Below are 26,137 nucleotides of genomic sequence, written 5' to 3' on the forward strand. Positions count from 1 at the left end.
CGTATTTGCTCAATCGCTTCAAAGCATTTTTAAGCCACCAGTCATTTCCTATACCCCTGAACGTTTACTCACTAGAATCAGCAACGTAACAGATCCACATCAAACACATCTTCGTATTAGTGTTAGTCATGACTTGGATTCGGATCATCCTCTTACTCATCCGATTACACCTTTGGAAGTCACCAAAGTTTTAGCTAATAAGAAGAATACAGCTCCTGGATTTGATGGTATAACTTACCGACATATTAAAGAGGCTCCACTGGCGGTTCTGCTTCTACTTTCTGCTATATATAATCTTATACTTCGAACTGGTGATTATCCGGCTTCTTGGAAAACCTCAAAGGTTTTAATGTTTTTGAAACCACATAAGGATAACACAAAGGCAGAGTCTTATCGCCCAATACAACTTACGTCTACACTGGGAAAGATACTTGAATGCATATTAGTTCGTCGCCTACATACTCACTTCTTCCACAATCAAATTCCTTTACACCAAACTGGTTTTCGCCCCAACTACAGTCTCAATGATAATCTACTCAAACTTACCACTATTCTTACCAACCACTTCAATAGCATCCAACCTTCCTGTTTATTGTTATTTGATTTGGAAAAGGCTTTCGATTCAGTTTGGCACGATGGATTAATTTACAAACTTCATCTTCTACGACTACCACTCGCATATATCAGACTGATTTATCACTTTCTTACCAATCGCATAGCATATGTCTGCATCAATTCATCTTTATCTTTTCCTATTTTCCCACTTACTGGTTTACCCCAAGGGTCAGCGCTATCGCCACTCCTATATACATTATATGTTCGAGATTTGCTGGTTCCTCCTAACCCTATCCACACCTTTACCTTTGCAGATGATACTGCTTACCTTGCCTGTGGGAAATCTATTCAGCATATCAATACTATACTTCAAGAGGCAATAAATAAGTTCTGTGACTGGTGTAATACTTGGCGACTCCGAATCAACTCCACTAAAACACAGGCACTTCTCATCCTACCATCAGGACGTACCGGTCGGGTCCGACGCAATAGATCTTTTACATCTTACCATAGCAGGCACACGTATTTCTGTCACACGTACAGCGAGGTATTTGGGTGTAATCTTTGATGACCATCTTTCATGGCGTGGACATCTTCAGCATCTCATATCTCTAGCGCAAAATAAACTAAATCTTCTGAAGAGATTAGTCGGTACTTCATGGGGCCTTCATCAAGAGACTGTGTTACATACTTATAAAGTCTTCATACGACCATCTATACTTCATGGACACATCGCATGGCTTAATGCCAGTAACAAATTCTACACCCGCCTCCAGATCATTGAAAGACATGCATTACGCCTGGCATATCGCATCAAACTGCCTAGTCCTACCCGGTTACTATATGATCGTATTCCGTTTCCATATCTTCTTCTTCATTTGGAAAAACTTCGTACCAGATACATCACTACTCGTTGGAGGCAAGGCCATCCCATCCTTTGCAGTAGTATACGTATAGATGCTGAACAAGACGTTCCACCCCGTCTACAACCTACACCGCTTCAGCATTTAATTACAATGTATGTTCTTTCTCATCCTGACGAACACATAGACGACTATCTATTAGCATATCAACCACCAGATTTATCACCCAACATCTATCCATCTTTTGCACCTTAATTCGCAATAACAAGGGCATCATACTGTCTCTCATTATGTGCCGAGTCGCCCCGGCACAAGAAGATAACCCTTCATCTGTCTAACTAACCAATATCACTGTGTTGTGGCGTCTGATTTGCACTGCATCTTTCATCCATCATACATAGACAATGAAAAATAATGAACATACGTTGCATGACGATTATTGTTAATCAATTGATGAATAAAGATCCTCATGTAATGAATAAATAAAGATATCAAATAAATAAAATAAAACCTCTTTGCCCTTCCATTTTAGCCTTAGTTTCCCTATACCATTAACTTCACTCCCAAGACAAGGTATTCCCTTCTACGGGTTTTGCATGGTAAAAAAAATAAAATAAAATAAATCGATCTTAATTCTACTTTACCAAGACACATAAATCCAGCTGTAGCTATCATTGGAATCAAATGCGCTCTACGGAACGTTCATCGCACGCCACGCCTTTAATATCTTTCCTTAGATCATGGGCGGCGATTAGGGGGGGCAAAGGGGGGCAGTTGCCCCCCCACTTTTCTGAAATGGCCTATTAATGTATATAGTTTCAACCAGGGAAATTTGTATATTAACATTGATATACAAATATTCAGATCATGTCTTGCCCCCCCACTTTTAACGTCCAATCGCCGCCACTGCCTTAGATCATAATGAATTCAACATCAGCTACTCTGCGACAGTTGCAGATGTAGTCTCACAGGCATAACAAAACAATAGTAATACCCAACAAGCCACCTGCACATCTGTATATAATCTTTCTGCCATCTTACTCATGAAGTCAAGGGCTTCGGCCCGATACTCTTCACAAAAATTCAACCTTACCATGACCGTGATCTTAATTCGAACTGGCCGCCTGGAGCTCTAACCAGGTTAAAAAATAGGATATCCGTAGCTGGCGGAGAAAAATAAGCGAGTCATTTAGGTATTCCATCCCCATCTGTTGAATTGATTCGCGATCCTCGTATGTACGGTTGGATTACTTGCCTCTTTGAGGTTGAGGAAACAACTGTCGAATTATTTTAAAACCTCCACGGAGATTAACGCACCAAATTGATCTTATCTGTTGACGACCTTGCTATTCCTCTTGGCTTAACGATTTATTTTGAAACTCTCCTCTTCGGAGGCAGAGATAAGTAGAACTAGTTGACGACTTTGGCACCTCTACTGACTAACGATTAGTAGTGCCTCCTCTTAGGACGACTAGGCACGCTAATAAACCCAGAACTTAGAGCACCGCTCTAAGACCACAATATATACAAGGGCCGTCACTACCCTCCTTTGTAGTAAGCTGGCGCCATCTCCTACTTTTACTATCAAGATGGCCTCTCAGAAGACACCAGTAAAATCTGAGAAAAAGGCACAAACAAACAAGAATCCTAGTATCAGGGGCAAAATAATACGAGCAACTTATAAACCTGAAGACTTCCTTCTGCCATTAGGTAAACCCAAGCAAACAAACGTTCCACCGAAGTCAAAATTGAAAACTCCTACACATAAACAGACAAGTGCTTCGCAACCATCAACGTCAAATAACACCGAAGATATGGATTTCACAGTAGTAGGAACACCAAAGCGACATAGGTCGTCTTTGGCCAATCTCAACAAAGCAGAAAAACCAATTAACAGCACTCAAGAATATCCTCCACTTCCCACCAGTAATAAGTTCGATGCTTTGTCACCCAAACAAACAGATAATGCTAGAGCCATCAATAACAATGTACTGACCAACAAGCCCTCCATTTTCAAGCCGCCTCCAATTTTCATATACGGAATTACCAACACATATACATTTATAAAGACCCTGTCACGAACATTGAAGGAGCCTCCCTTAGCACAGTCCAACAAAGAGCGCATTCGCCTTCAAGCAGCTAACAAAGACGATTATAACTCTATTATTAAGACTTATTGTGAAGAAACAAAGACTGAATATGCCACAGGAGTAGCAAAAAGTGAAAGGCCCATTAAGGTAGTTGTCCGAAAACTGCCTATCAATACAGAATTACATGACCTGAAAGAAGATCTTATCAGATTGGGCTACAAACCGACAAGCACCCATCAAATGTCTCGCAAAAGTAAGACGGATGGCTAGAAAATACTAATGCCATTATTCTTAGTTGCTTTGGAGATAACTGCAGCTGTTAAAGAGATCTATGCAATTAATAACTTACTACATTACAAGGTCCAAATCGAACCGTATAAGCCTCCCTCAGTGCTACAATGTTATAGGTGCCAACGTTTGGGGCATTCGCAAGATACCTGCCAAGCCCGTCCGCGGTGTCTCAAATGTGGGCAACTGCATTGCACACAGTCTTGCAGTAAACCAGATACATCCACACCCACCACTTGTGCAAACTGTCAGGGAGATCACCCGGCAAATTACCGCGGTTGCCCGGTATTTAAATCTTACTCTGAGGCTCTAAAATTGCCGGCACTGCAACGGCACGGCATATCTACATGCAACGACAACTAAATGGTTTTCAGGAATGGGCAAGACGTTGGAGGATTAAATCAATGCAGACAAAAGCTGTGCTGTCATTCACAATAAGAGATGCTTCCGTGCTCCACGAAATTTAACCTATGGGAACGCTCGTATTCCTCACGCTATGCACGCCAAATATTTGGGTGTAACCTTAGACCGTGGTTTAGCGTTCGCCGCTCACATCAGGGACATAAAACAAAGGGCCTTACGAAAAATTTCAGCGTTATACCCCATCTTTCGCTGCAGTTTACTTTCCCATGAGGTTCGAGTTCACATCTTCAAGATGATAGTCCTGTCTACAATCTCTTATGCATGCCCTGCCTGGCAACATGCTTCACCCAGTCATATACAAACACTCGAAAGTGTACAAACTCGAGCTGGTCGTATAATCACTGGTCACGACAGATACACACGAAACAGTCAGATTCTGGAAGATTTAGAGCTACCCACTGTTAGAGAAGAAGTTCCATGGCATTTGCACAGTAAGTTCTGGCGTACTTTACCCAGACATATTAACCCAGCCATAGCTAACATCGGCACTGAATGCACTCTCCGGAACGTCCATCGCATGCCACGTCTTTAATACCTTTCCAGAGCTCGTAATGAAACCATAATCAACTACTCTGCGACAGTTGCAGATGTAGACTTCCATCCATCACAAAACAATAGTAACTTCCAACTAACTATCAACACATCTTTATATATTTTTTATACAGTCCTACTCATGGAGTCAGGGGCTCCGGTCCGATACTCTATACAAAACTACAACGTTACCGTGACCGTGGCCGTACCGTGGCGATCTTAATTCGTTCTGTAGCATTTTAATAGATAGATAATTGAAAAATAACTTATATTTTTATAAATTTAATAAATTGAAAGACAAATTCTGTCCAAAAGCATATACTATCTAATAAATAATAGCGTTATAGTTACGGCAAAGTATTTTTGCCTTCATCAGACACATTATGAAATACAATTTCTAAGATTAAAACATATATTTCAGAAAATGAGACGAGGTCATATCTAGGCATTTACTAAATAGTATATGCTTTGGTCAGAAGTTGTCTTCTATTATATACAAGAAGTTCCAACCCTACGATTGGTGGTATTATTATTATTATTATTATTATTATTATTATTATTATTATTATTATTATTATTATTATTATTATTATTGCAAATGTACGTTTATTGTGTTTTGATACTTTTGCAATATCTCAAGATTTAGTTAAATATATAATTAGACTGGAATTTTATTTTTGAAAATATTTTGCTGCCTCTGTAATATCCGAGATTTAGGAAATTGACGATTAGCAGAACATTTTATTCTTGAAATGTAATGTAAAATTTTGTTAAAGGAGGTAGAAGATAGAGCAATTAAATAAAGAAATCGATTTTCTCTCATAACCAGTTTTATTATAAAACTTCCTGTTATAAAACAGTATAACGCAGTTCCAGTACATAAGTACTAAGTTCATTAATAATTAGGGTAAATAGGTTTCCCAACGTCCAGACAGCCAGAGAACGGATTCCTCAAAAAGCTCCCCTACAAGCTGAGTGAGTTGGGATAGGATGCTTAGTGCTCCGCTTCAAGCTAAGCAGAAAACTAAGAAGCTAAGAAGCTCCACTACAAGCTGGAGGTTTCTATTGTGCTGCGAAAATGTCTTGAGCCGTGGCAAAAATGCGAACTAGAGCTCACACCCTCACACACCCACGCGTTGAGACAATAAGAATTCAGCTGTTGCTAAGCAAGAGAAAGCGAGTGGAATTCTTTCAGCCGATAGCAGCGCTTCCAACGGAAGACTAGGAATCAAGTCAATGTGGCATAACTTTAGATAGGAATCTCTCATAGCTTCTCTGCAAACTAAGATAGGGTTTTAATTCCCGTCATAGCTCCGCTGCAAGCTAAGAGACACAGACAAGAATGTACAGACCATAAACTTCGCGAAAAACTGGGAAAAAGCGAACCGAATCGCCTGTAACATACGACGACGGAACTAACCGTTGATCTGTCGTCAGCAGTGTGGAAAGTTAGAAAATAACCGTCTCTAGTAGCACACGGTGGGTGAAAGCGTGATGTGCTTTTACATTTGTTTTGTTTGCCCGCTAGTTTGTATAAATTATTTTAACATAATGTTCGATAAGGATATACGAAAATGTTAAAGCAATCCAGGCACAATACAATACTAGAGACGCTTTTATAAAAGGTACCAAAGAAATAATAGTTATTTAATAATAGCTAATCTGATCTTGCACTACACCTCACCCTGACATGCTAAGCTCCGAAGGAGACTGAAAGAATGTGCTGGTTCAAGGGAAACCCATGACGTCAAGTTCGAAAATGGATTACAGCGCCATTCAACTTGGGACGAAACATCGTTCTCCATCAAACGTTGATTGGCTTTTTTGCCGTGCAGACGACACAAACTAATTTCAATAGCGCATACAGGGAGTTGCTCCTCTGTTCATTCTTGTCTCTGCTAAGAGAGGTGAATTGGCCAGTCGAAACTGTTATCGGTTGGTGATCCTTGGAATTTTATAGCTCCTCCTTGGTAGCGGTGGCACTGGTGTTCATCTTTTATCATATGATCCAGTGGTATAGATGCTTCCTGTAGTCTGCTTGTTATTTGTTTTATATATTGTTTATCAATGAAAACAGATGTTGATGTTTGTAAATAGAACGAAATGCGAGATATTATAATACTTTGTTATTTTGGAATACGTCAAGGTTTCGTAAAGCAGAAATTAACATTGTCTTTTCTTATTCTTATACAGTACAACCCCTCCAATCCGAAGTAACTGGGGCTGAAGCCTGTTCGGATTTCGGGGGGTTCGGATTAGCCGGGAAATAATATTACGTACTTATTTCGTCACTGAATTGGCGGTAAAACAACGACTGAGGTTAGACAGGGTGGCTCAGTGGTCGAAAGGGCAGTGACCTTGATTGGCGGGTGTACACTCATGTCCAAAATGATTGTCGCATATCTATAACTGTCTTCTTGTAAGAATATAATTAGATAATGATTTTGAATAAGCCTTAAGTCTAAAAATGTTAAAACCTTAAGAAAAACTAAATTTGCGTGATTAAATCTATTTTTTTTCATTTTCCAGCTGTAGTTATTTTTTCTCCTGAGAACGTGTTCAGATTTGCCGGGTTTTCGGATTACCGGGGTTCGGATTTGAGGGGTTGTACTGTAATATACTTCGCTTCTTTCGCATTATCTCTAGGTTTAGTAAAACAGAAAATTGTATGAAAGTTTGTTATTTTTATAATATACTTAGCTACTTTTGTTCCAAATCTTAAGATTTATGAAAGGAGAAATTAGCATGGAATCTTGTTGTTTTGGATATATACTTGCTACAATTGTAACACCAATATCTTGCAATTATTAAAGTTTGTTAAAGTAGTATTTCTGTTTCTTTATCTTTTCTTTACTGTTTGATAAACCAGTTCGAAATCAACTATGAGATTTACCAAAAACCAGTACCAAACTTTTTAATATAAGAAGCGTATTGTATACAAAGTTAAAAATGCAGCTGCAAGACGGGGAATTACGATTCTGCAACTAGTGTTCTCGTCTGACAAAATGTTGAATTAACTGCTGTGACGAAGATCATTAGCACGTGCTTTCCTTGGAACAGTTTTTCGGGTAATGTCCTGGAAATATATAATCAATGCTCGAAACTCCTGTATAGTAATACTTATATTGGTGATCTCAAACAGTGTCCAATTGTTCAAGAGTATTAGAGGAAATATTTAATAATAATAATAATAATAATAATAATAATAATAATAATAATAATAATAATAATAATAAGTTAATGCCGTTTCACAGTGTAAAACTACAGCAAACTTCCAAACTACACGAATTGAGTACTCAATTTGATGTTGTACAATTATAATTACAGGTTGCAAGAAATTAATAAGATCAAAGATAGTACGTGTTCCTCGGACACTGAATCCGCATCGAGAAGCCGTTAAGCCTACTCACAATCCCTTACCGTTTTTGTTGTATGGCGATAAATGTTGACATTGAAATCGTTAATTTGAATCACTTCCGGTTTGGATAGAAGGTTAACCCTTTTCTTGGCAAGGAGACTTATGTCGCTGAGAAAAAATACTTGATGCGACTTCCGTGCCATTATAAAATAATAGATAATTGCACATTTTAGTTACATGTTTTATTTACACAAGGCTGTGATGTAATGTATCCCATAGGATACATTGCCAAAATAGGTAGTCAAAGAACGAAAAATGTTCAAAAAATATTATGTATCCCAAAGGATACATTGTCAAGAAAAGGGTTAAGGGAGAATATAGAATATAGTTTTGAAACGTTAAATCGATTGTTAAAAAAAAAAGTTCTCGATATCTCTTTCAGTTTTCACTCTAAGAAAATTCGATTTGAAACCAGAAATGCTAGTAAATTCAAAATCTTCCATTTTCCGTAGAGTATTCCTCATTGCGATGGTATACATTTTTGGGACATTTTATCCGTTGCATAAAACCATTTATCGCTTCTATTACTGTTTATGTTCTGTGAAAATCCGTATTGTGGAGGTAGTAGTAAATTTGTATCACTTCTAGTTTCGGTAGAGTGTTCTGGATAGTGATGGTATATTGCCTTGACACCCTGAATTGTTTAAAAAAAATCACTTCTTGCAATCTGTTGCATTGTAGTTCTATAGCGACAAATGTTGAAACCAAAAATGACTAATTTGAACCACTTCCAGTTTAAATAAAGGGTTAATGAAAGAGATGGAACCTATTCTTGAGACGATAATTCAGTTGCAAAAAAACCGATCTGGATATCGTTTACCTTTTTCCTCTATGGAAATCTGTATTGCGATCAGCAGTTGTAGTAAATTTCAACCACCTCCGATTTAGATTGAGTGTTTTGAGTTCTAATAGTATGTTTTCTTGATTCCTTAATTCTATTGTGCTTCTCGATATCTTTTACAGTTTTTGCTGTATAGATTTGAAACCGGAACCACTAACATTTTTTTTTTAAATTTCCGGTTTTGGTAATGTGTTATTGATTGTGATGTCATGTTTTCTTAACACTCTGAATCGATCACAGAAGAACGCTTCCCGCTATCTAATACGATTTTTCTTATTTAAAGCAATAAGAGTTAAAACCAGAAATGATTAATTGGAACCACTTCAGGTTTGAATTGAGGGTTAATGAAAGAGATGGAATCTCTTCGTGGGAAGCTGAATCCATTGCAAATAACAGCTTCTTGATACCTCTTACAATTTTTCCTGTATGTAAATCAGTATTTTCAAACCGGAAGTAGTAGAAAGTTTGATTCACTTTATCTGTTTCCGCACAGTGTTGGGGGATAGTAATACTGTGTTGCCTTCAGACCTGAATCATTTGTAAAAACAAAAACCCCCTATCTGTTACCATTTTAGTTCTAAACGTTGAAAGCGGAAATGGCTAATTTGAACTAATTCTGGTTTCAATAAAGGATTAATTTTGAATCAATGTCAGAAAATTACTTCCCTATATTTGTTAACATTTTTGCTGCGATTCGTATAAACAGACAGACGGAGAGGCAAAGTGTTCAATAATATTTCTTACACTTATGGAAGCATAATAATAATAATAATAATAATAATAATAATAATAATAATAATAATAATAATAATAATAAAGCAGTCTTTGTAGAGTTAGAGACTTTGTTTTACTGTTTATTCAACTATCTATTTTGGTATCCTGCACTACAACTAAGAGCTTTTAAAAAACATGGTACTGATGAATCCTTGGTTAGATCCGAAATCTATGTCTTAATTTATTTTTGTGGCCCTACGTAGCGCGAACGGTTTCAAGTTCTATTCCCTGAAAACATGTAACAGTTTCTTTCAGGTTAGCCGTCCTGAAAGAAGTGTTCTTAGATTTTGCTTATTCACACCAAGCAAATGTTGAGATAGTGTCTAACATCCAGGTTTTAGAACACTTCCTTCCTTCTCCCTTCCCCGGATAGCGTGCCTGACAAGGGATATCTTCTCTTATACGTGACTGGCTTAAGGCCGTCCCTAGATGCCGATAATACCCAGACATATGCATAAAGAAGAAAATAAATCTAGGTGTCATTTTCTTTCTTTGTTTTCTCCTTTGATATTAGGTTATAGAACCCTACAAACACTAATATTGACTTGGTTCCGTAACTATCGTTTTCAGTGTCTAAAATTTAAAGTTCTTTTTTCAAGAAATGGTGTCTTAATGAAGAAAAAAACATTATACAGGTTGTTAATGAACTATACCTACAAACTGTAAGAGGTGATTCCTCTCATCAAATAAGAGAAAAAGTTAATATAGACCTATGGCGAATAGTGCATAGTTTCGGAGCCAGGACTGTCCAAAATTGCAAAAAAGTTAAATTTCAATAAGCCCTACTTTGAATTCCAGAAACTATGGATGGTGGTTCTAATCAGCGTAAAGGAAGCCACACATACACAATCCAAAAGTCCAATCCAGTTTCGCCAATTGTCAATACGTGTAGAGGATATTCCATACAGGGTGTATTCTCAGATATGTTTTCAATAGAGTTTTCAGATATACTCTGATTTCAAGAAGGGTCCAAAGTAGACAGGAGGTAAACCTTGACAACAATGGACATCCAATGCTTCGGAGAGAAGGTGGAAGTGTTAGGAACCGGCAGCTCCATGTTTCTTTGTGTTCGGAATAACGTGTGATGATATGTATTTCTTCACGGTGTATTTCACGTTTTCTTCACTTATATGCGTGAAAGAAAACATCGCACCATGTGTTTTCCCGAGTACAAGAGACTGTGCTGCAGACACTTCCGACATCGCACCAAAAGATTCCGTGTTCACTGCTATCAAGGCTTATCGTTTGCCTACTTTGGACTAATTATAAAGTCAAAGCATATCTCGAAATTCTCTTGATGGCATGTCTGGGAATTTGACCCCACAGGGAATACTCTGTACACCCATTAAACATTAATAAAATATGCATTTTTTGATTGTGTATTCGTGACTTCCTTTACGCCGATAAGGTCCACCATCCACAGTTTCTGGAATTCGAAATAGGGTCTCTTGAAATTTGGCTTTTTTCGCGATTTTGGACAGCCCTAGCTCTGAAACTATGCACTTTTTGCCATAGGTCCATATCAACTTTTTCTCTTAGTTTGATGTGAGGAATCACCTCTTATAGTCTGTCGGTATAGTTCATTAACACCCTGTAAAACTTTTATCACGTTCTATGCTTGAGAAACACTTTTCTACGAACTTCAAATGTTGTTCGAAGATCATACATGTATATTCTATCTGCAAAATGTAAAAAAATCAGCTGATGTTTTTACGTGTATCGTATTCTAAGTCGAGTACGCTACTGAACGTTCTTTATTCACAGCGCATCTTCTTTCCTTACTTTCAAGTTCTGTCAATATGTTTGGAATGGACATCTTGGGATTAGCGATAAAAATAACTTTCTTTTCTTAAAATGTGTAAGACCTCTACAAATGGAACATAAACACTTGCTTGGCAAATAATTTAACATAAAATAAGGCGGACACAGAGGTTCAGTGGTAGATCTCTTACCTCTAGTGCGTGAGGTCCCTGGTTCGATCCTCGCCCAAGTAACTTTGTGGTGGACAATTTCGTGTCCGTGTTTTTTTCGGGATACTACTGTCTCCTTAAACAATCTCATTCCACCAATTTTCTACCATCATTAACTTGCCTCAATCATCCGTCTCCCTTAACCTAAATGGCATAACCGTGGGACGCTAAACTGAAATATTTTATTTAAGTTTCTAACATAAAATGACAAACTAACTCCTAAATCATGTGACTAACTGAATTGTTTCTTTATATTTAAGTTGAAATGATGAAACAATATACAGCCCTTACGTTTTACTTTCAGATATTACTTATACTTCGTGTTGCCTACTAAATGTCTCGTCTCGGCTTTGATCTCGAGATGAGAAGTAGTTTTTAGATTATCGTCTCGTTTTCGTAACGAGACAAAAAATTGTATAGTCTTATTAGGAAGACAAGTTCATTCATGTCTTAGATCTCAAACACTGTTTAGTGTTACATAATTCATAGCAAAAAGAAAACAATAAATTGATAAAGATTGTACGAACATAATGAAGAGCATTTACTAGCGTTTGAAGATACGTAAGTCGTTACTCAACACACTCCAATAATAAATATGATTTAAATGTTGTTATATATTTTGTAAAGCTCTTGTGACGTGGAATGATTCTGATATCTTCTAGAAGAAATTAATCAACAATTAGGTCAGACATTTTGTATATGAATTTACAAATTGAGCCTAGAAAAGTTTCTGAGAATCGAGACGAGATAGGAAAGCAGTCGTCGAGAATCGACACAAAACAAGACTTCTATACAATTAATGAGAACTAGACAAAAAAACTTATTTCTCGTCTCGTCTCCTGGGCTACACTATTCACATTATTTATCATCATACAATATATTTGTTACTGAACATTAGTATAGTAATGAGCCTACGGTACTATTAGCAAATGGTTATATCTATTGATTTTCTAACTCGCACTACAATAATTATGTTGTAGATGTTATGCAACCCAATTTACAATAATGTTAGGTTGGTTGCCTAACAAGCTTTTCATTGCCTGAAAGTTCCTACACAGAGGTTGTCACTTTTCGAGAAGATGAGCCTAAATTCAAACTTGCTGCAAGGCAATACCATATTTACGTATGTATGCCGCGCCCCCGTGTAAGTCGCCTGGAACGTTAAAATTGAAAAAAACCTCATGTAAGCAGCGCACATCAATTTTCTCCAAAAAAAAAAAAAACGGTACAATCTATTTTTCATCCTACTTTTAATCATTAAAATCGTTATACACAGAGACAATCCAATAATACTGTGATTATTAATAGAAATAACTCCCGTGCCTAGCTTTCTTCGTCGCCGTCATCTCCCGAGGAGCTGGAGCACGTATCACCATCGGACAGAATAAAGCCTTCGCTCCCATCGCTGGCATTGGAAATGCAGCATTTTTTAAAGCTGCGGACGACAAGATCCTCTGAAATTAAATTCCATGCTTCAATAATCCATTCGCACAGAAGGCGAAGTGCAGATTTCCTAATTCGGCCAGCTGGCGTAGTTTCGTGTACTGCAGTGGCCATCTATTCAGTGTAAAGTCGCCGCAAGTAGTTCTTCAAAGGCCGATTGATGCATACATCCAAAGGTTGCAGTAGAGATGTACATCCACTGGGAATAACAACCAAATCTGTTCCCTTTCTGAAGACGTTTCTTAACCACATCAGTTAAGTATCCACGAAAACTATCGAGAACCAACATAGAAGGCAAACGATGGAGAGCACCACGACGTCTCTCCCAAACACACTGCAGCCAGTCTACTACCAACTCGTTATCCATCCAACCTTTTCCTGTGATCTTACAATAATTCCGCTGGAAAAATCCATTCCTTTTGGCAGTGCTTCTCTTTTGAACACAACATAGGGCGGGAGTTTCTTGCCATCAGCTAATATACAAATCATAACAGTACAACGCTGTTTCTCGTTATCGCTTGTTACAGTGGAGACTGTTCTTTGTCCCTTATTCTCCACAGTAACATCGAGTGGCATAACAAAAAACACAGGTGTTTGGTCCGCATTGCCGATTTGCTCTAATGAATAGGAATTTTCATTCCGAAGTCTGATAACGTGGCGCTGGAACTGGAACACGTTTTTCCTCGTATGTCTCTGGCAAACGCTGAGAGATTGTTGTTTTCCGTCTGAGTGAGAGACCATATCTTTTGTAAAAACGTTGTATCCATCCTCTGCTGGCTTTGAAGTCACCTGGACTTATGCCCATTTCCCTGGAAATTTCAATGGTTTTCAATTGACACGTTTCTGTTGACACTGCGTACCCAAATTGTCTTTTGCTCATTATAAAGTTACGCAACTGCTTTTCTAGTGTGGGGTACTTTGCCTTTTTACCTCGAAAAGCCATATGATCACGCGATACGATCACGCAAACAGTTTTTAAGCTTGTCTTTATTTTTTTCTCCAATCCCGAATGCACGATTCAGATACGCCATATTTTCGACCAACGGCACGATTCCCGTCAGCTTCAGCTTCTGTTATCAGTTTCAGTTTTCTCTCGCTGTAAATGATCTTATCTTCCTCGCGGCACACATGTTTATGTTCTTAACAACAGCACGTAAACCATACAAATCACAGACTTTCATGGATGGTATATCGGTACTAACCAACGTAACACGGGATACTTGAATGTTAATACTACTTGCTTCACAGAATAACAAATCTGACTGGGCTTCAAATACCACTAGTACCATGAATTTACAAAAGAATGCCCGAGCGCCAAAAGTGGCCATAGTAAGAATTTCCAAGTACGCTGCAAGCTAGTCAATTGTCATCAGCTGCAATAGCCATCCATTGATCCTTATTGGAAACTAGTGCATGGTGGAAGACTTGGCCAATAGATGGTAGTACATGTACGGTATTTTGTGATTGGCCGATCATGTAGATGTAAGAGGAAAGGTGAGCTGTAACTAGTCATTTTTTATTAAAACTTTTGTACTGTTGTATAATTACTAACAATATTCCAGTATTAGGTTAATAAAAACTCCACGTGATTTTAAATGCTTGGTGGCTCAGTTAATTCTACATTTCCTCGTGTATGCCGGGCACCCTGTTTTTTGACTTTGTTTTTGTACAGAAAAGGTGCGCGGCATACACGGATAAATACGGTAATTATGTTGTGCAAGTTATGCAACCCAATTTGCGACTGTGTTAGTTTCGTTGCCTTACAATCTTTCCAGTCCCTGGAAGTTTCGCACCCAGAGATTGTTATTTTTACGAGAAGGTGCCCCTAAATTCAAACTTGCAGAAAGATAATTTCAGAGAAGATATGCAACCCAACTTACAATGGCGTTATTTGGGTTGCCTAACATTCTTTCCCTACACAGAATGTCATTTTTCGAGAAGTTCTGCCTAATTCAAACTTGCATAACACCTTGTTACTATCTTAAATAAAGAAACAGGCATTGGCACTTTCATTCTTAAGTGCGAGTAGGACTCAGGACAGGAGTGCACGCACAAAATGATACAACGGGCCCTCACACCCCAAACACTTTCTAATTCAACAAACTTTTGTACACTTTCTCAATAAAACTATAGTTGTTTAAGAGGAAAATAATTGGTGCGGCATGAGCATGTGGTCTTACGCTTCATCTGTACTCTTTCTCTTATAGAAACAATCTAGTTCCATTTTTTTCTTAAAATATAGGTGGAAGCATTTTACAATTTATAATTTCCTTTTTGTCAATCTCGCTGTTGAAACTGGTTCCATCTTTTACTATTATCTCCCTATTGAAATTGGTTTCATTTTTTACTATTATCTATCTATTGAAACTCTTTCCATCTTCACTACTATCTCTCTATTGAAACTGATTTCATCTTTATTATTATCTCTCTATTGAAACTGGTTTCATCTTTACTATCATCTCTCTATTGAAACTGGTTCCATCTTTTTCATTATCCGTCTTTAGAAGCTGGTTTCATCTTTACTATTATCTATCTATTGAAACGGTTTCATCTTTACTATTATCTCTCTATTGAAATTGCTAATATCTCTCTATTGAAACTGGTTTCATCTTTACTTAACTTTCTATTGAAACTGATTCCATCTTAACTATTATCTCTCTATTGAAACTGGTTTCATCTTTACTATTATATTTCTATTAAAACTGGTTTCATCTTTACTATTATCTCTCTGTTGAAACTAATTCCATCTTTACTATTATCTCTATTGAAACTGGTTTTATCTTTACTAGTATCTCTATTGAAACTGCTTTCATCTTTACTATTATCTCTCTATTGAAACTGGTTTCATCTTTCCTATTATCTCTCTATTGAAATTTGTAATATCTCTCTATTAAAACTGGTTTCATCTTTATTATTATCTCTCTATTGAAACTGATTCCATCTTTACTATTATCTCTCTATTGAAACTGGTTTCATCTTTATTATTATCTCTCTGTTGAAACTGGTTTTATCTTTACTATTATCTCTCTATTGAAACTGGTTTCATCTTTACTATCATCTCTCTATTGAAATTGGTTTTATCTTTACTATCATCTTTCTATTGAAACTGGTTTCACCTTTACTATTATCTCTGTACTGAAACTGATTTCATCTTTACTATTATCTCTCTATTAAAACTGACTCCATCTTTACTATTATCTCTCTATTGAAACTGGTTTTATCTTTATTATTATCTCTCTGTTGAAACTGGTTTTATCTCTACTATTATCTTTCTGTTGAAACTGACTCCATCTTTACTATTATCTCTATTGAAACTGATTTCATCTTTACTATTATCTCTCTATTGAAACTGGTTTCATCTTTCCTATTATCTCTCTATTGAAATTGGTAATATCTCTCTATTAAAACTGGTTTCATCTTTACTATTATCTCTCTATTGAAACTGGTTTCATCTTTATTATTATCTCTCTATTGAAACTGGTTTTATCTTTCCTATTATCTCTCTGTTGAAACTGGTTTCATCTTTTCCATTATTCCTCTTTAGAAGCTGGTTTCATCTTTACTATTATCTATCTATTAAAACTGGTTTCATCTTTACTATTATCTCTCTTTTGAAACTGATTTTATCTTTACTATTATCTCTCTATTGAAACTGGTTTCATCTTTACTATCATCTCTCTATTGAAATTGGTTTTATCTTTACTATCATCTTTCTGTTGAAACTGGCTTCACCTTTACTATTATCTCTGTACTGAAACTGATTTCATCTTTACTATTATCTCTCTATTAAAACTGACTTCATCTTTACTATTATCTCTCTGTTGAAACTGGTTTTATCTTTATTATTATCTCTCTGTTGAAACTGGTTTTATCTTTACTATTATCTTTCTGTTGAAACTGATTCCATCTTTACTATTATCTCTATTGAAACTGATTTCATCTCTACTATTATCTCTCTAATGAAACTGGTTTCATCTTTCCTATTATCTCTCTATTGAAATTGGTAATATCTCTCTATTAAAACTGGTTTCATCTTTATTATTATCTCTCTATTGAAACTGGTTTTATCTTTCCTATTATCTCTCTGTTGAAACTGGTTTCATCTATTCCATTATTCCTTTTTAGAAGCTGGTTTCATCTTTACTATTATCTATCTATTAAAACTGGTTTCATCTTTACTATTATCTCTCTTTTGAAACTGATTTTATCTTTACTATTATCTCTCTATTGAAACTGGTTTCATCTTTACTATCATCTCTCTATTGAAATTGGTTTTATCTTTACTATCATCTTTCTATTGAAACTGGTTTCACCTTTACTATTATCTCTGTACTGAAACTGATTTCATCTTTACTATTATCTCTCTATTAAAACTGACTTCATCTTTACTATTATCTCTCTATTGAAACTGGTTTTATCTTTATTATTATCTCTCTGTTGAAACTGGTTTTATCTTTATTATTATCTCTCTGTTGAAACTGGTTTTATCTTTACTATTATCTCTCTATTGAAACTGGTTTCATCTTTCCTATTATCTCTCTATTGAAATTGGTAATATCTCTCTATTAAAACTGGTTTCATCTTTACTATTATCTCTCTATTGAAACTGATTTGATCTTTATTATTATCTCTCTATTGAAACTGGTTTTATCTTTCCTATTATCTCTCTGTTGAAACTGGTTTCATCTTTTCCATTATTCCTCTTTAGAAGCTGGTTTCATCTTTACTATTATCTATCTATTAAAACTGGTTTCATCTTTACTATTATCTCTCTATTGAAACTGGTTTCATCTTTACTATCATCTCTCTATTGAAATTGGTTTTATCTTTACTGTCATCTTTCTGTTGAAACTGGTTTCACCTTTACTATTATCTCTGTACTGAAACTGATTTCATCTTTACTATTATCTCTCTATTAAAACTGACTTCATCTTTACTATTATCTCTCTATTGAAACTGGTTTTATCTTTCCTATTATCTCTCTATTGAAATTGGTAATATCTCTCTATTAAAACTGGTTTCATCTTTACTATTATCTCTCTATTGAAACTAGTTTCATCTTTATTATTATCTCTCTATTGAAACTGATTTTATCTTTACTATTATCTCTCTATTAAAACTGACTCCATCTTTACTATTATCTCTCTATTGAAACTGGTTTTATCTTTATTATTATCTCTCTGTTGAAACTGATTTCATCTTTACTATTATCTCTCTAATGAAACTGGTTTCATCTTTCCTATTATCTCTCTATTGAAATTGGTAATATCTCTCTATTAAAACTGGTTTCATCTTTACTATTATCTCTCTATTGAAACTGGTTTCATCTTTATTATTATCTCTCTATTGAAACTGGTTTTATCTTTCCTATTATCTCTCTGTTGAAACTGGTTTCATCTTTTCCATTATTCCTCTTTAGAAGCTGGTTTCATCTTTACTATTATCTATCTATTAAAACTGGTTTCATCTTTACTATTATCTCTCTTTTGAAACTGATTTCATCTTTACTATCATCTCTCTATTGAAATTGGTTTTATCTTTACTATCATCTTTCTATTGAAACTGGTTTCACCTTTGCTATTATCTCTGTGCTGAAACTGATTTCATCTTTACTATTATCTCTCTATTAAAACTGACTTCATCTTTACTATTATCTCTCTATTGAAACTGGTTTTATCTTTATTATTATCTCTCTGTTGAAAGTGGTTTTATCTTTACTATTATCTTTCTGTTGAAACGGATTCCATCTTTACTATTATCTCTATTGAAACTGATTTCATCTTTACTATTATCTCTCTATTGAAACTGGTTTCATCTTTGCTATTATCTCTCTATTGAAATTGGTAATATCTCTCTATTAAAACTGGTTTCATCTTTACTATTATCTCTCTATTGAAACTGGTTTCATCTTTATTATTATCTCTCTATTGAAACTGGTTTTATCTTTCCTATTATCTCTCTGTTGAAACTGGTTTCATCTTTTCCATTATTCCTCTTTAGAAGCTGGTTTCATCTTTACTATTATCTATCTATTAAAACTGGTTTCATCTTTACTATTATCTCTCTTTTGAAACTGATTTTATCTTTACTATTATCTCTCTATTGAAACTGGTTTCATCTTTACTATCATCTCTCTATTGAAATTGGTTTTATCTTTACTATCATCTTTCTATTGAAACTGGTTTCACCTTTACTATTATCTCTGTACTGAAACTGATTTCATCTTTACTATTATCTCTCTATTAAAACTGACTCCATCTTTACTATTATCTCTCTATTGAAACTGGTTTTATCTTTATTATTATCTCTCTGTTGAAACTGGTTTTATCTTTACTATTATCTTTCTGTTGAAACTGATTCCATCTTTACTATTATCTCTATTGAAACTAATTTCATCTTTACTATTATCTCTCTATTGAAACTGGTTTCATCTTTCCTATTATCTCTCTATTGAAATTGGTAATATCTCTCTATTCAAACTGGTTTCATCTTTATTATTATCTCTCTATTGAAACTGATTCCATCTTTACTATTATCTCTCTGTTGAAACTGGTTTCATCTTTACTATTATCTCTCTATTAAAACTGGTTTCATCTTTACTATTATCTCTCTTTTGAAACTGATTTTATCTTTACTATTAACTCTCTATTGAAACTGGTTTCATCTTTACTATCATCTCTCTATTGAAATTGGTTTTATCTTTACTATCATCTCTCTATTGAAACTGGTTTCACCTTTACTATTATCTCTGTACTGAAAATGATTTCATCTTTACTATTATCTCTCTATTAAAACTGACTCCATCTTTACTATTATCTCTCGCTGGTTTCGTCTTTACTATTTTCTGTTTATTGAAACTGGTTCCATCTCTACTATTATCTCTTTATTGAAACTGGAAAATGCCATACCTATCATTACCAAATTTGCATATTATTAGACTGGTGCAAATAAAGTAGCTACCTCAGATACATCATATACAAAGTCCTCCCTTAAAAAAGAAACTAAAATGCCTACATTCGTTATCTGCATATACGTATTTTTGTCGTCCCTCAACCAACGATTGGATTCCCTGGCGACAGTGTGTAATCCTCGATATGAACAAAATCCTCAGCTGCACGTTACACCGCCCAATTATCAGGGAAGGTTTTACTTCGAAAGAAGTGATTGAGGGTCAAATGAGGTGCAGTCAGTAGAAGAAATAACGGAGAATAAAGGTCGGTTCGGAAAGTAATGTCACCAAGTCTACAAGTATGTAAACAAAGACATTTATTTACATAATAATAAGAAAAATAGTACTTGTACTGTAATACTCTTCAACATATTGTCCTACTCTGTCGATATATCTTTGTCAGTGGGATTTCCAATCTGTGAAGGTATTCTGAAAGCCGTGTTCAGAAAGGGCATTTAAAGCTATTTCACAAGCTGCATTCACGTCGTCAATTGTTCTGTAACGTTGATCTCTCAGGGGAAGAATTTCAAACGGAAAAACAAAAAAGGTCTGTGGGATCCAAGTCGGGACTGTAGGGTGGCTGGGGCAATGTTGCCACATTAGATTTGGCCAGGTAGTTGCATATTGACTTCTACACTCCGCATCAAAAAAATTGCGACGCTAACGCCGTGCAGTTAGGCCACCCAATATACACCTTCTTATCCCATAATCGTGTCTGGTAAAAACACCCCCTCTCTCCTCCTCCTTTCCTCTCTCCCATACTAAAATCAGCAAAAAAGATGAGTGCAATTCTTATTTCAAAATATACATATATTAGTATAAACAAAATGAAACAATCAAACCGAGACAAAACAAGATTCATAACATAATGTAGGGAGAGATTTAAACACACACAGAATGAACAGTTGAAAACGATGTATGCCTGCTAGACAGACAAACAGAAGTAAGATAGAGAGAGGAAAAGGGAGAGGAGAAGAAGGAAACTGAACACAGATAAAAATAATGAATTTAAAAGTATTAAGAAAAAGAACCTAACATTATAAAGTTCCGTTTCCAGAAATCCAACAGGAATATAGAAGTAAGTTTGGATTATATATTTCTTCAGGACTATTCGAATACCTAGAAGATACAGGAAACAAACATTAAGTCATTTTCAAACTGAATACCAAACTTGGAGGTCAAATTAAATACTCAATTTCCTGTGAAATTGTAGAGCTCTGAAACACATATAGAATAATGTCAGTAGTTTAACACACGTGATTTGTTTCACGTGTTTCGGTAAAAAATTCGGTGGTGTTCATTGAACGTACTGATACGAAATACATTATAATAAACCCAGTAATAACTCCATTCCAGACTACCAATTAGGGATGCGCACGAGTCGAGACATGTCTCGAATCTCGACTCGACTCGACTCGAATTCGAGTCGAGATTCGAGTCGAGACACACTTTGTAAAATTCGAGACGAGTCGAGTCAAACGTATTTCTCGACTCGAATTTTCGAGTCGAGACTCGAGTCGAGTCGAGACAGCTGGTAAAAATCTCGACTCGACTCGAATGTCTCGAAAATTTTTCTATAATTTTTAATATTATTTTGAAGAAAGTACTCGCTCAGAAACACTCGGCACGAGAATTTCGGAAACTGCAGGACTTGTCAGGTGTTCGAGGAGTGCTGTGGTGATTGTCTTCAACAAGTGGCGAAACCAAGGGGAAAAGACGTCCAAATGTCGAGGGGTTGGGAGCCCCTCACCTCATTACAGATGTCGAACGTCGTAGACTGGGCAGACTGGTAAAACAGAACAGGCAGCGAACTCCGTCGGAACTAAGATCAGAGTTTAATGCTGGGCAAAGTACAAGTGTGTCTGAACTAGTCTTGTCAAATTTCCGGAATTTTTTGAACCTGTTTTTTAAAAAAACGTTTGTTCAATTTTCCGGAAAAATTGATAAAAATAAATATGTTTCTATTAGGTTAATTTTACTAGTAATGATATCTCTTTTTTTCAAACACGCGAATAATGTAAGTTCAAAAATTCCAATATTGCGAATATTAAAAAATAGCACTCGAAAATAAAACTATTCCAATTATTATCTATATATTAAAATACTAGATTTACGCGTATATGTTTCTCCTCACAGAAAAGTTTATATGTTTGTCTCCAGTCCTTTCGAAAATGAGATCTCGAACCCACAAGTGCTAGAAACGTGCCGTTTTCATTTGTCGATTCCAAATTTTGTGTAAATTGTGCAGTTCTAATTGAATATTTTTATTTAAAAAAATATGGCCATTAGTTCTTTATTACATTTTTAGGGGTACACTACTAGTAGTAGCACTGTGGGGGCGCGGTGGATCAGTGGTAGGGCGTTCACCACCGGTGCTTGGGGCCCTGGTTCGATCCCAGATCGCGCCGTGTGGACTTTGTGGTGGACAAATACTTTGCTCGTGGGTTTTCTCGGGTTTCTCCCGTTTTCTCCCACTTTCTTCATTCTACCATTTCATTCATTTCTCATCATCACCGTCTCCTTTAGCCTAACCGGCATAATGTGGCACGTAAAATTCAAGATTTCATTTCACTAGAAGTACTGAATTTTTTGAAAAAGTAAAGCATCATACTCTACGAGTTATATATTCCAACATCACATAGTTGTATATAGGGGTTGTATATCTGTCAGGCGTTTGTTTCATGGCCAAATGATAATGAAAACGAAGGATAACCATTTCACCAGTCTAAGATTAATCTTCGTTGTTTGGAGAGGTTTTTTTTTTTCAATAAACACCGTTTATCACTGACATAATTAATTGTGTGTGTACTCTATTTACTTATTAAATAATGCATGCAAATGCATGCATACACGATATGAGCATTCAGTAAATGGATACTTGAAAATTTGAATTCAATTATCTATACAAGCCGGCTACGAGTCTTTTGTTAGCCGGCTAGGAGTGCAGTCCAAACTACTCTTTGGATTGAGCTTCTTACCGGATGTGTAGCCTACCGAAGGACCACACAGATGTTATCGAAACTATTGTGCTATTGTATTTTTTTCTTTTTTTTTTTTTTTGTATGCTTTGGCAGAAACTTCTGTAGATATCGAAGCCCACCAGTGAGGCCATATCTAGCATCTTGGTGCTAGATCTAGCATAATTCACTCCCATTTAGCATCTAGCATCTTGACTTTAGCATCTTAGCAAACTCTCATTCTTTCCTCTGGAGAACAGAAAAAGAACGAAAATTTAGATGGCTCACTGACTTGTGAATTATCCCTTAGTTGAAGCGATGGTTGGAGTAATAAAACCAGTTAGTATTTCCGCTGTTGTATTGTTGAATTCACAGAAATGTTCAAAAATAAGCAAAACGTGACTCTGCACAAGATGTTTACTTACCCATAGTTTTATTATTGTCAACTGATCCCTGAGTGTCTGGGATGTTTCTGTCCCTTCTCAGTTTACAACTTCAGAGGGGATTGGTATGATCGTCAGAGTACACCGCTAAAAGAATTGCTTCAGTGCTGCGTCGGAAGCGGCATGGTTTGTATATATTTCTTAAAATGTTATCCATTCATAACGTATAAATTCCCCCTTCCTCCCCTGATTCTCTTTCCAATACAGAGAACCGACTCTTTAAATGAAGAAAGAACCCTGAACCCCCTCCCGAAAATACAAAAATGAATGATGCGTACAAATAACAAATCTGTGGATGGATCAAATAATGCAGATACATGAGAAGATGATGACGAAGATAACCTTGCTTGATACAGCGCAATCCGCCACATGTAAATAGATTTGAAGTGTTCATATTTGTGTATATGTATGTGTGTATGTGCTTGTTTCTGAGTATTTATATGCGCGTGTATCTTGTAATTGTTACATTAATATCCACTGGATTAAGTGAAAGTATAAAATGGATTTGATAACTGCCAATTTGACGTCACCTTGGTAAGTCATTATTTCTTAATATTTAGTAATATTAAATTAGATTATAGTTTAGCGTCGGTTTCAGGAGCAAAGCTCTACAAGACGTGAGCGTACAGTCGGATTTGAAATGCGATCAGAGTTTCACCATTTATTTCAGCGACCGCGAAAACTATGAATTCTACAGTAATATCGGCCATTTCCTACCACTTTTACATGTCCCTGTAAACGCCCCCCTGAGACCCCTGGTTGGATTCCGAGACATGTAAAAGTAATCCAAAATGATCTATATTAGTGTCAGATTCATAGTTTTTGCGGTCGCAGAAATGAATGGTAATAGTTCAACAGGCGTTGTCTTCCAAATACTGCCCCCATGCGAAGAATGGGTATATTCAGCTGTCTAATATAAATAAAACAAAAGAGTTTGTTTGTGTGTTTGTCTGTCTGTGCGCGGCCTGGGGACCCAGATCAAGACGAAAAGTTGTTTTCAAATTTCGAACCAGGGGACTCTCAGAGGGGCGTTTACCGGAACCGGCTTGGGAACCAGACAAATTGACCGAGAGTTACCAAATCTTAGTCACGAATACCTTGGTCCAGACTCCAGACCAGAGTTAAACGATTTTGTCAAAATTCGAACCAGGGGAGTCTCAGGGGTCGTTTACCGGGACATGTAAAAGTAGTAGAAAATAACCGATATTAGTGTTGAATTCATAGTTTTCGCGGTCGCTGAAATCAATGGTGAAACTCCGATAGCATTAACTTCCAAATTCATGCTATGCTGCACCGGGCCGGGGGCCACCGGGGGGAGGGGAGTTGAGATATCGAGACATATAAAAGTAATCCACAATGACCGATATTAGTGTCAAATCCATAGTTTTCGCGGTCGTTGAGATCAATAGTGACACTTCCATTAGCGATGATTTGCAAATTTAGCTACAATGTATGTGGGTCGGGAGTCAGCGGGGGTGGGGGCAGATACCGAAATAAGTAAAAGTAATCCAAAATGACCGATATTAGTGTCAAATCTATAGTTTTCGCGGTTGCTGAGAACAATGGTGACACTTTCATTAGTGATTACTTGCAAATTCAGCAAATGCAGTATGCGAGCCGGGAGTCAGCGGGAGGGGGGAGCGGAGGATACCGAGACATCTAAAAGTAATCCAAAATGATCGATTTAGTTTCAGATCCATAGTTTTCGCAGTCGCGGAAATGAGGGTAATACTTCCACAGGCCTTGACTTCTATACGAAGAATGGATATATTTAGCTATTTAGTATTTATATATATATACTAATCAAAAAATTAGGGAATCAGATGAAAACACATGTAAAACTGCTTACGAATAATGTGAGAACACTGTATCTTGTCCAGTTCAGATTAAAATCATGAAGGCCCAACGTGCAAACGAACCGTTTGGAACATCTGTGCACGTGATCAGTGACGTGGCGCTACCAGATATCATTTTGTAGTGTGGCGTTGCCAACACATTTCAGCTCCAGGATACCTTTGTTTTCATTGTGTTTAGTGCGTCACAAATCTACGTAGTGAAATTGCGCAACAACGTGATTTTCCAGAATCGCTGGCATGGCGAGCTGTCGGCAGGTTGGAAGCTGGTCAGTCATGGCGGGAGGTGGCACATGCCATAGGAGTGGCACAAAGTGTGATTTCCCGATTGTGGAATCGATTTCAAACAACTGGAAGTGTTCGAAGAAGACAAGGACAGGGCCTTCCACTAGCAACCAAAGCCAGAGACGATCGTTATCTCTTGTTAACAGCCCGTCGAAACCGGCGTCAGAATACAACTCTGCTCCCGCAAGCCTTCCGAACAATAACAGGACGCACAACATCCACTCAAACGGTCCGCAATCGCTTTCAAGAAGGTGGTCTCTACGCACGTAGGCCTATGGTGTGTATCCCATTAACTGCACGACACCGTGTTGATCGAAGAGCGTAGGCGGAGGAACATCGTGGGCGGGGACGCAATGAATGGGGCAATGTTTTGTTCTCTGACGAGTCTCGATTCAGTGTAGAGCCTGATAATCGACGTGTTTTCATCTGGAGAGAGTGTGGAACACGACACAAT

General features: G+C 36.6%; 1 protein-coding gene across 2 annotated transcripts in view; it reads left to right on the plus strand.

Annotated features, from left to right (window-relative positions):
• The window catches only part of LOC145670402 (uncharacterized), a 459,655-nt gene that overhangs the window by 148,327 nt on the left and 285,191 nt on the right, over positions 1–26,137 (plus strand). The gene's annotated exons all lie outside the window — the stretch shown is intronic.

The sequence above is a fragment of the Thermobia domestica genome, chromosome 14 (genome assembly GCF_964235325.1).
Source record: "Thermobia domestica chromosome 14, izTheDome1.hap1.1, whole genome shotgun sequence".
NCBI lineage: Eukaryota > Metazoa > Arthropoda > Insecta > Zygentoma > Lepismatidae > Thermobia > Thermobia domestica.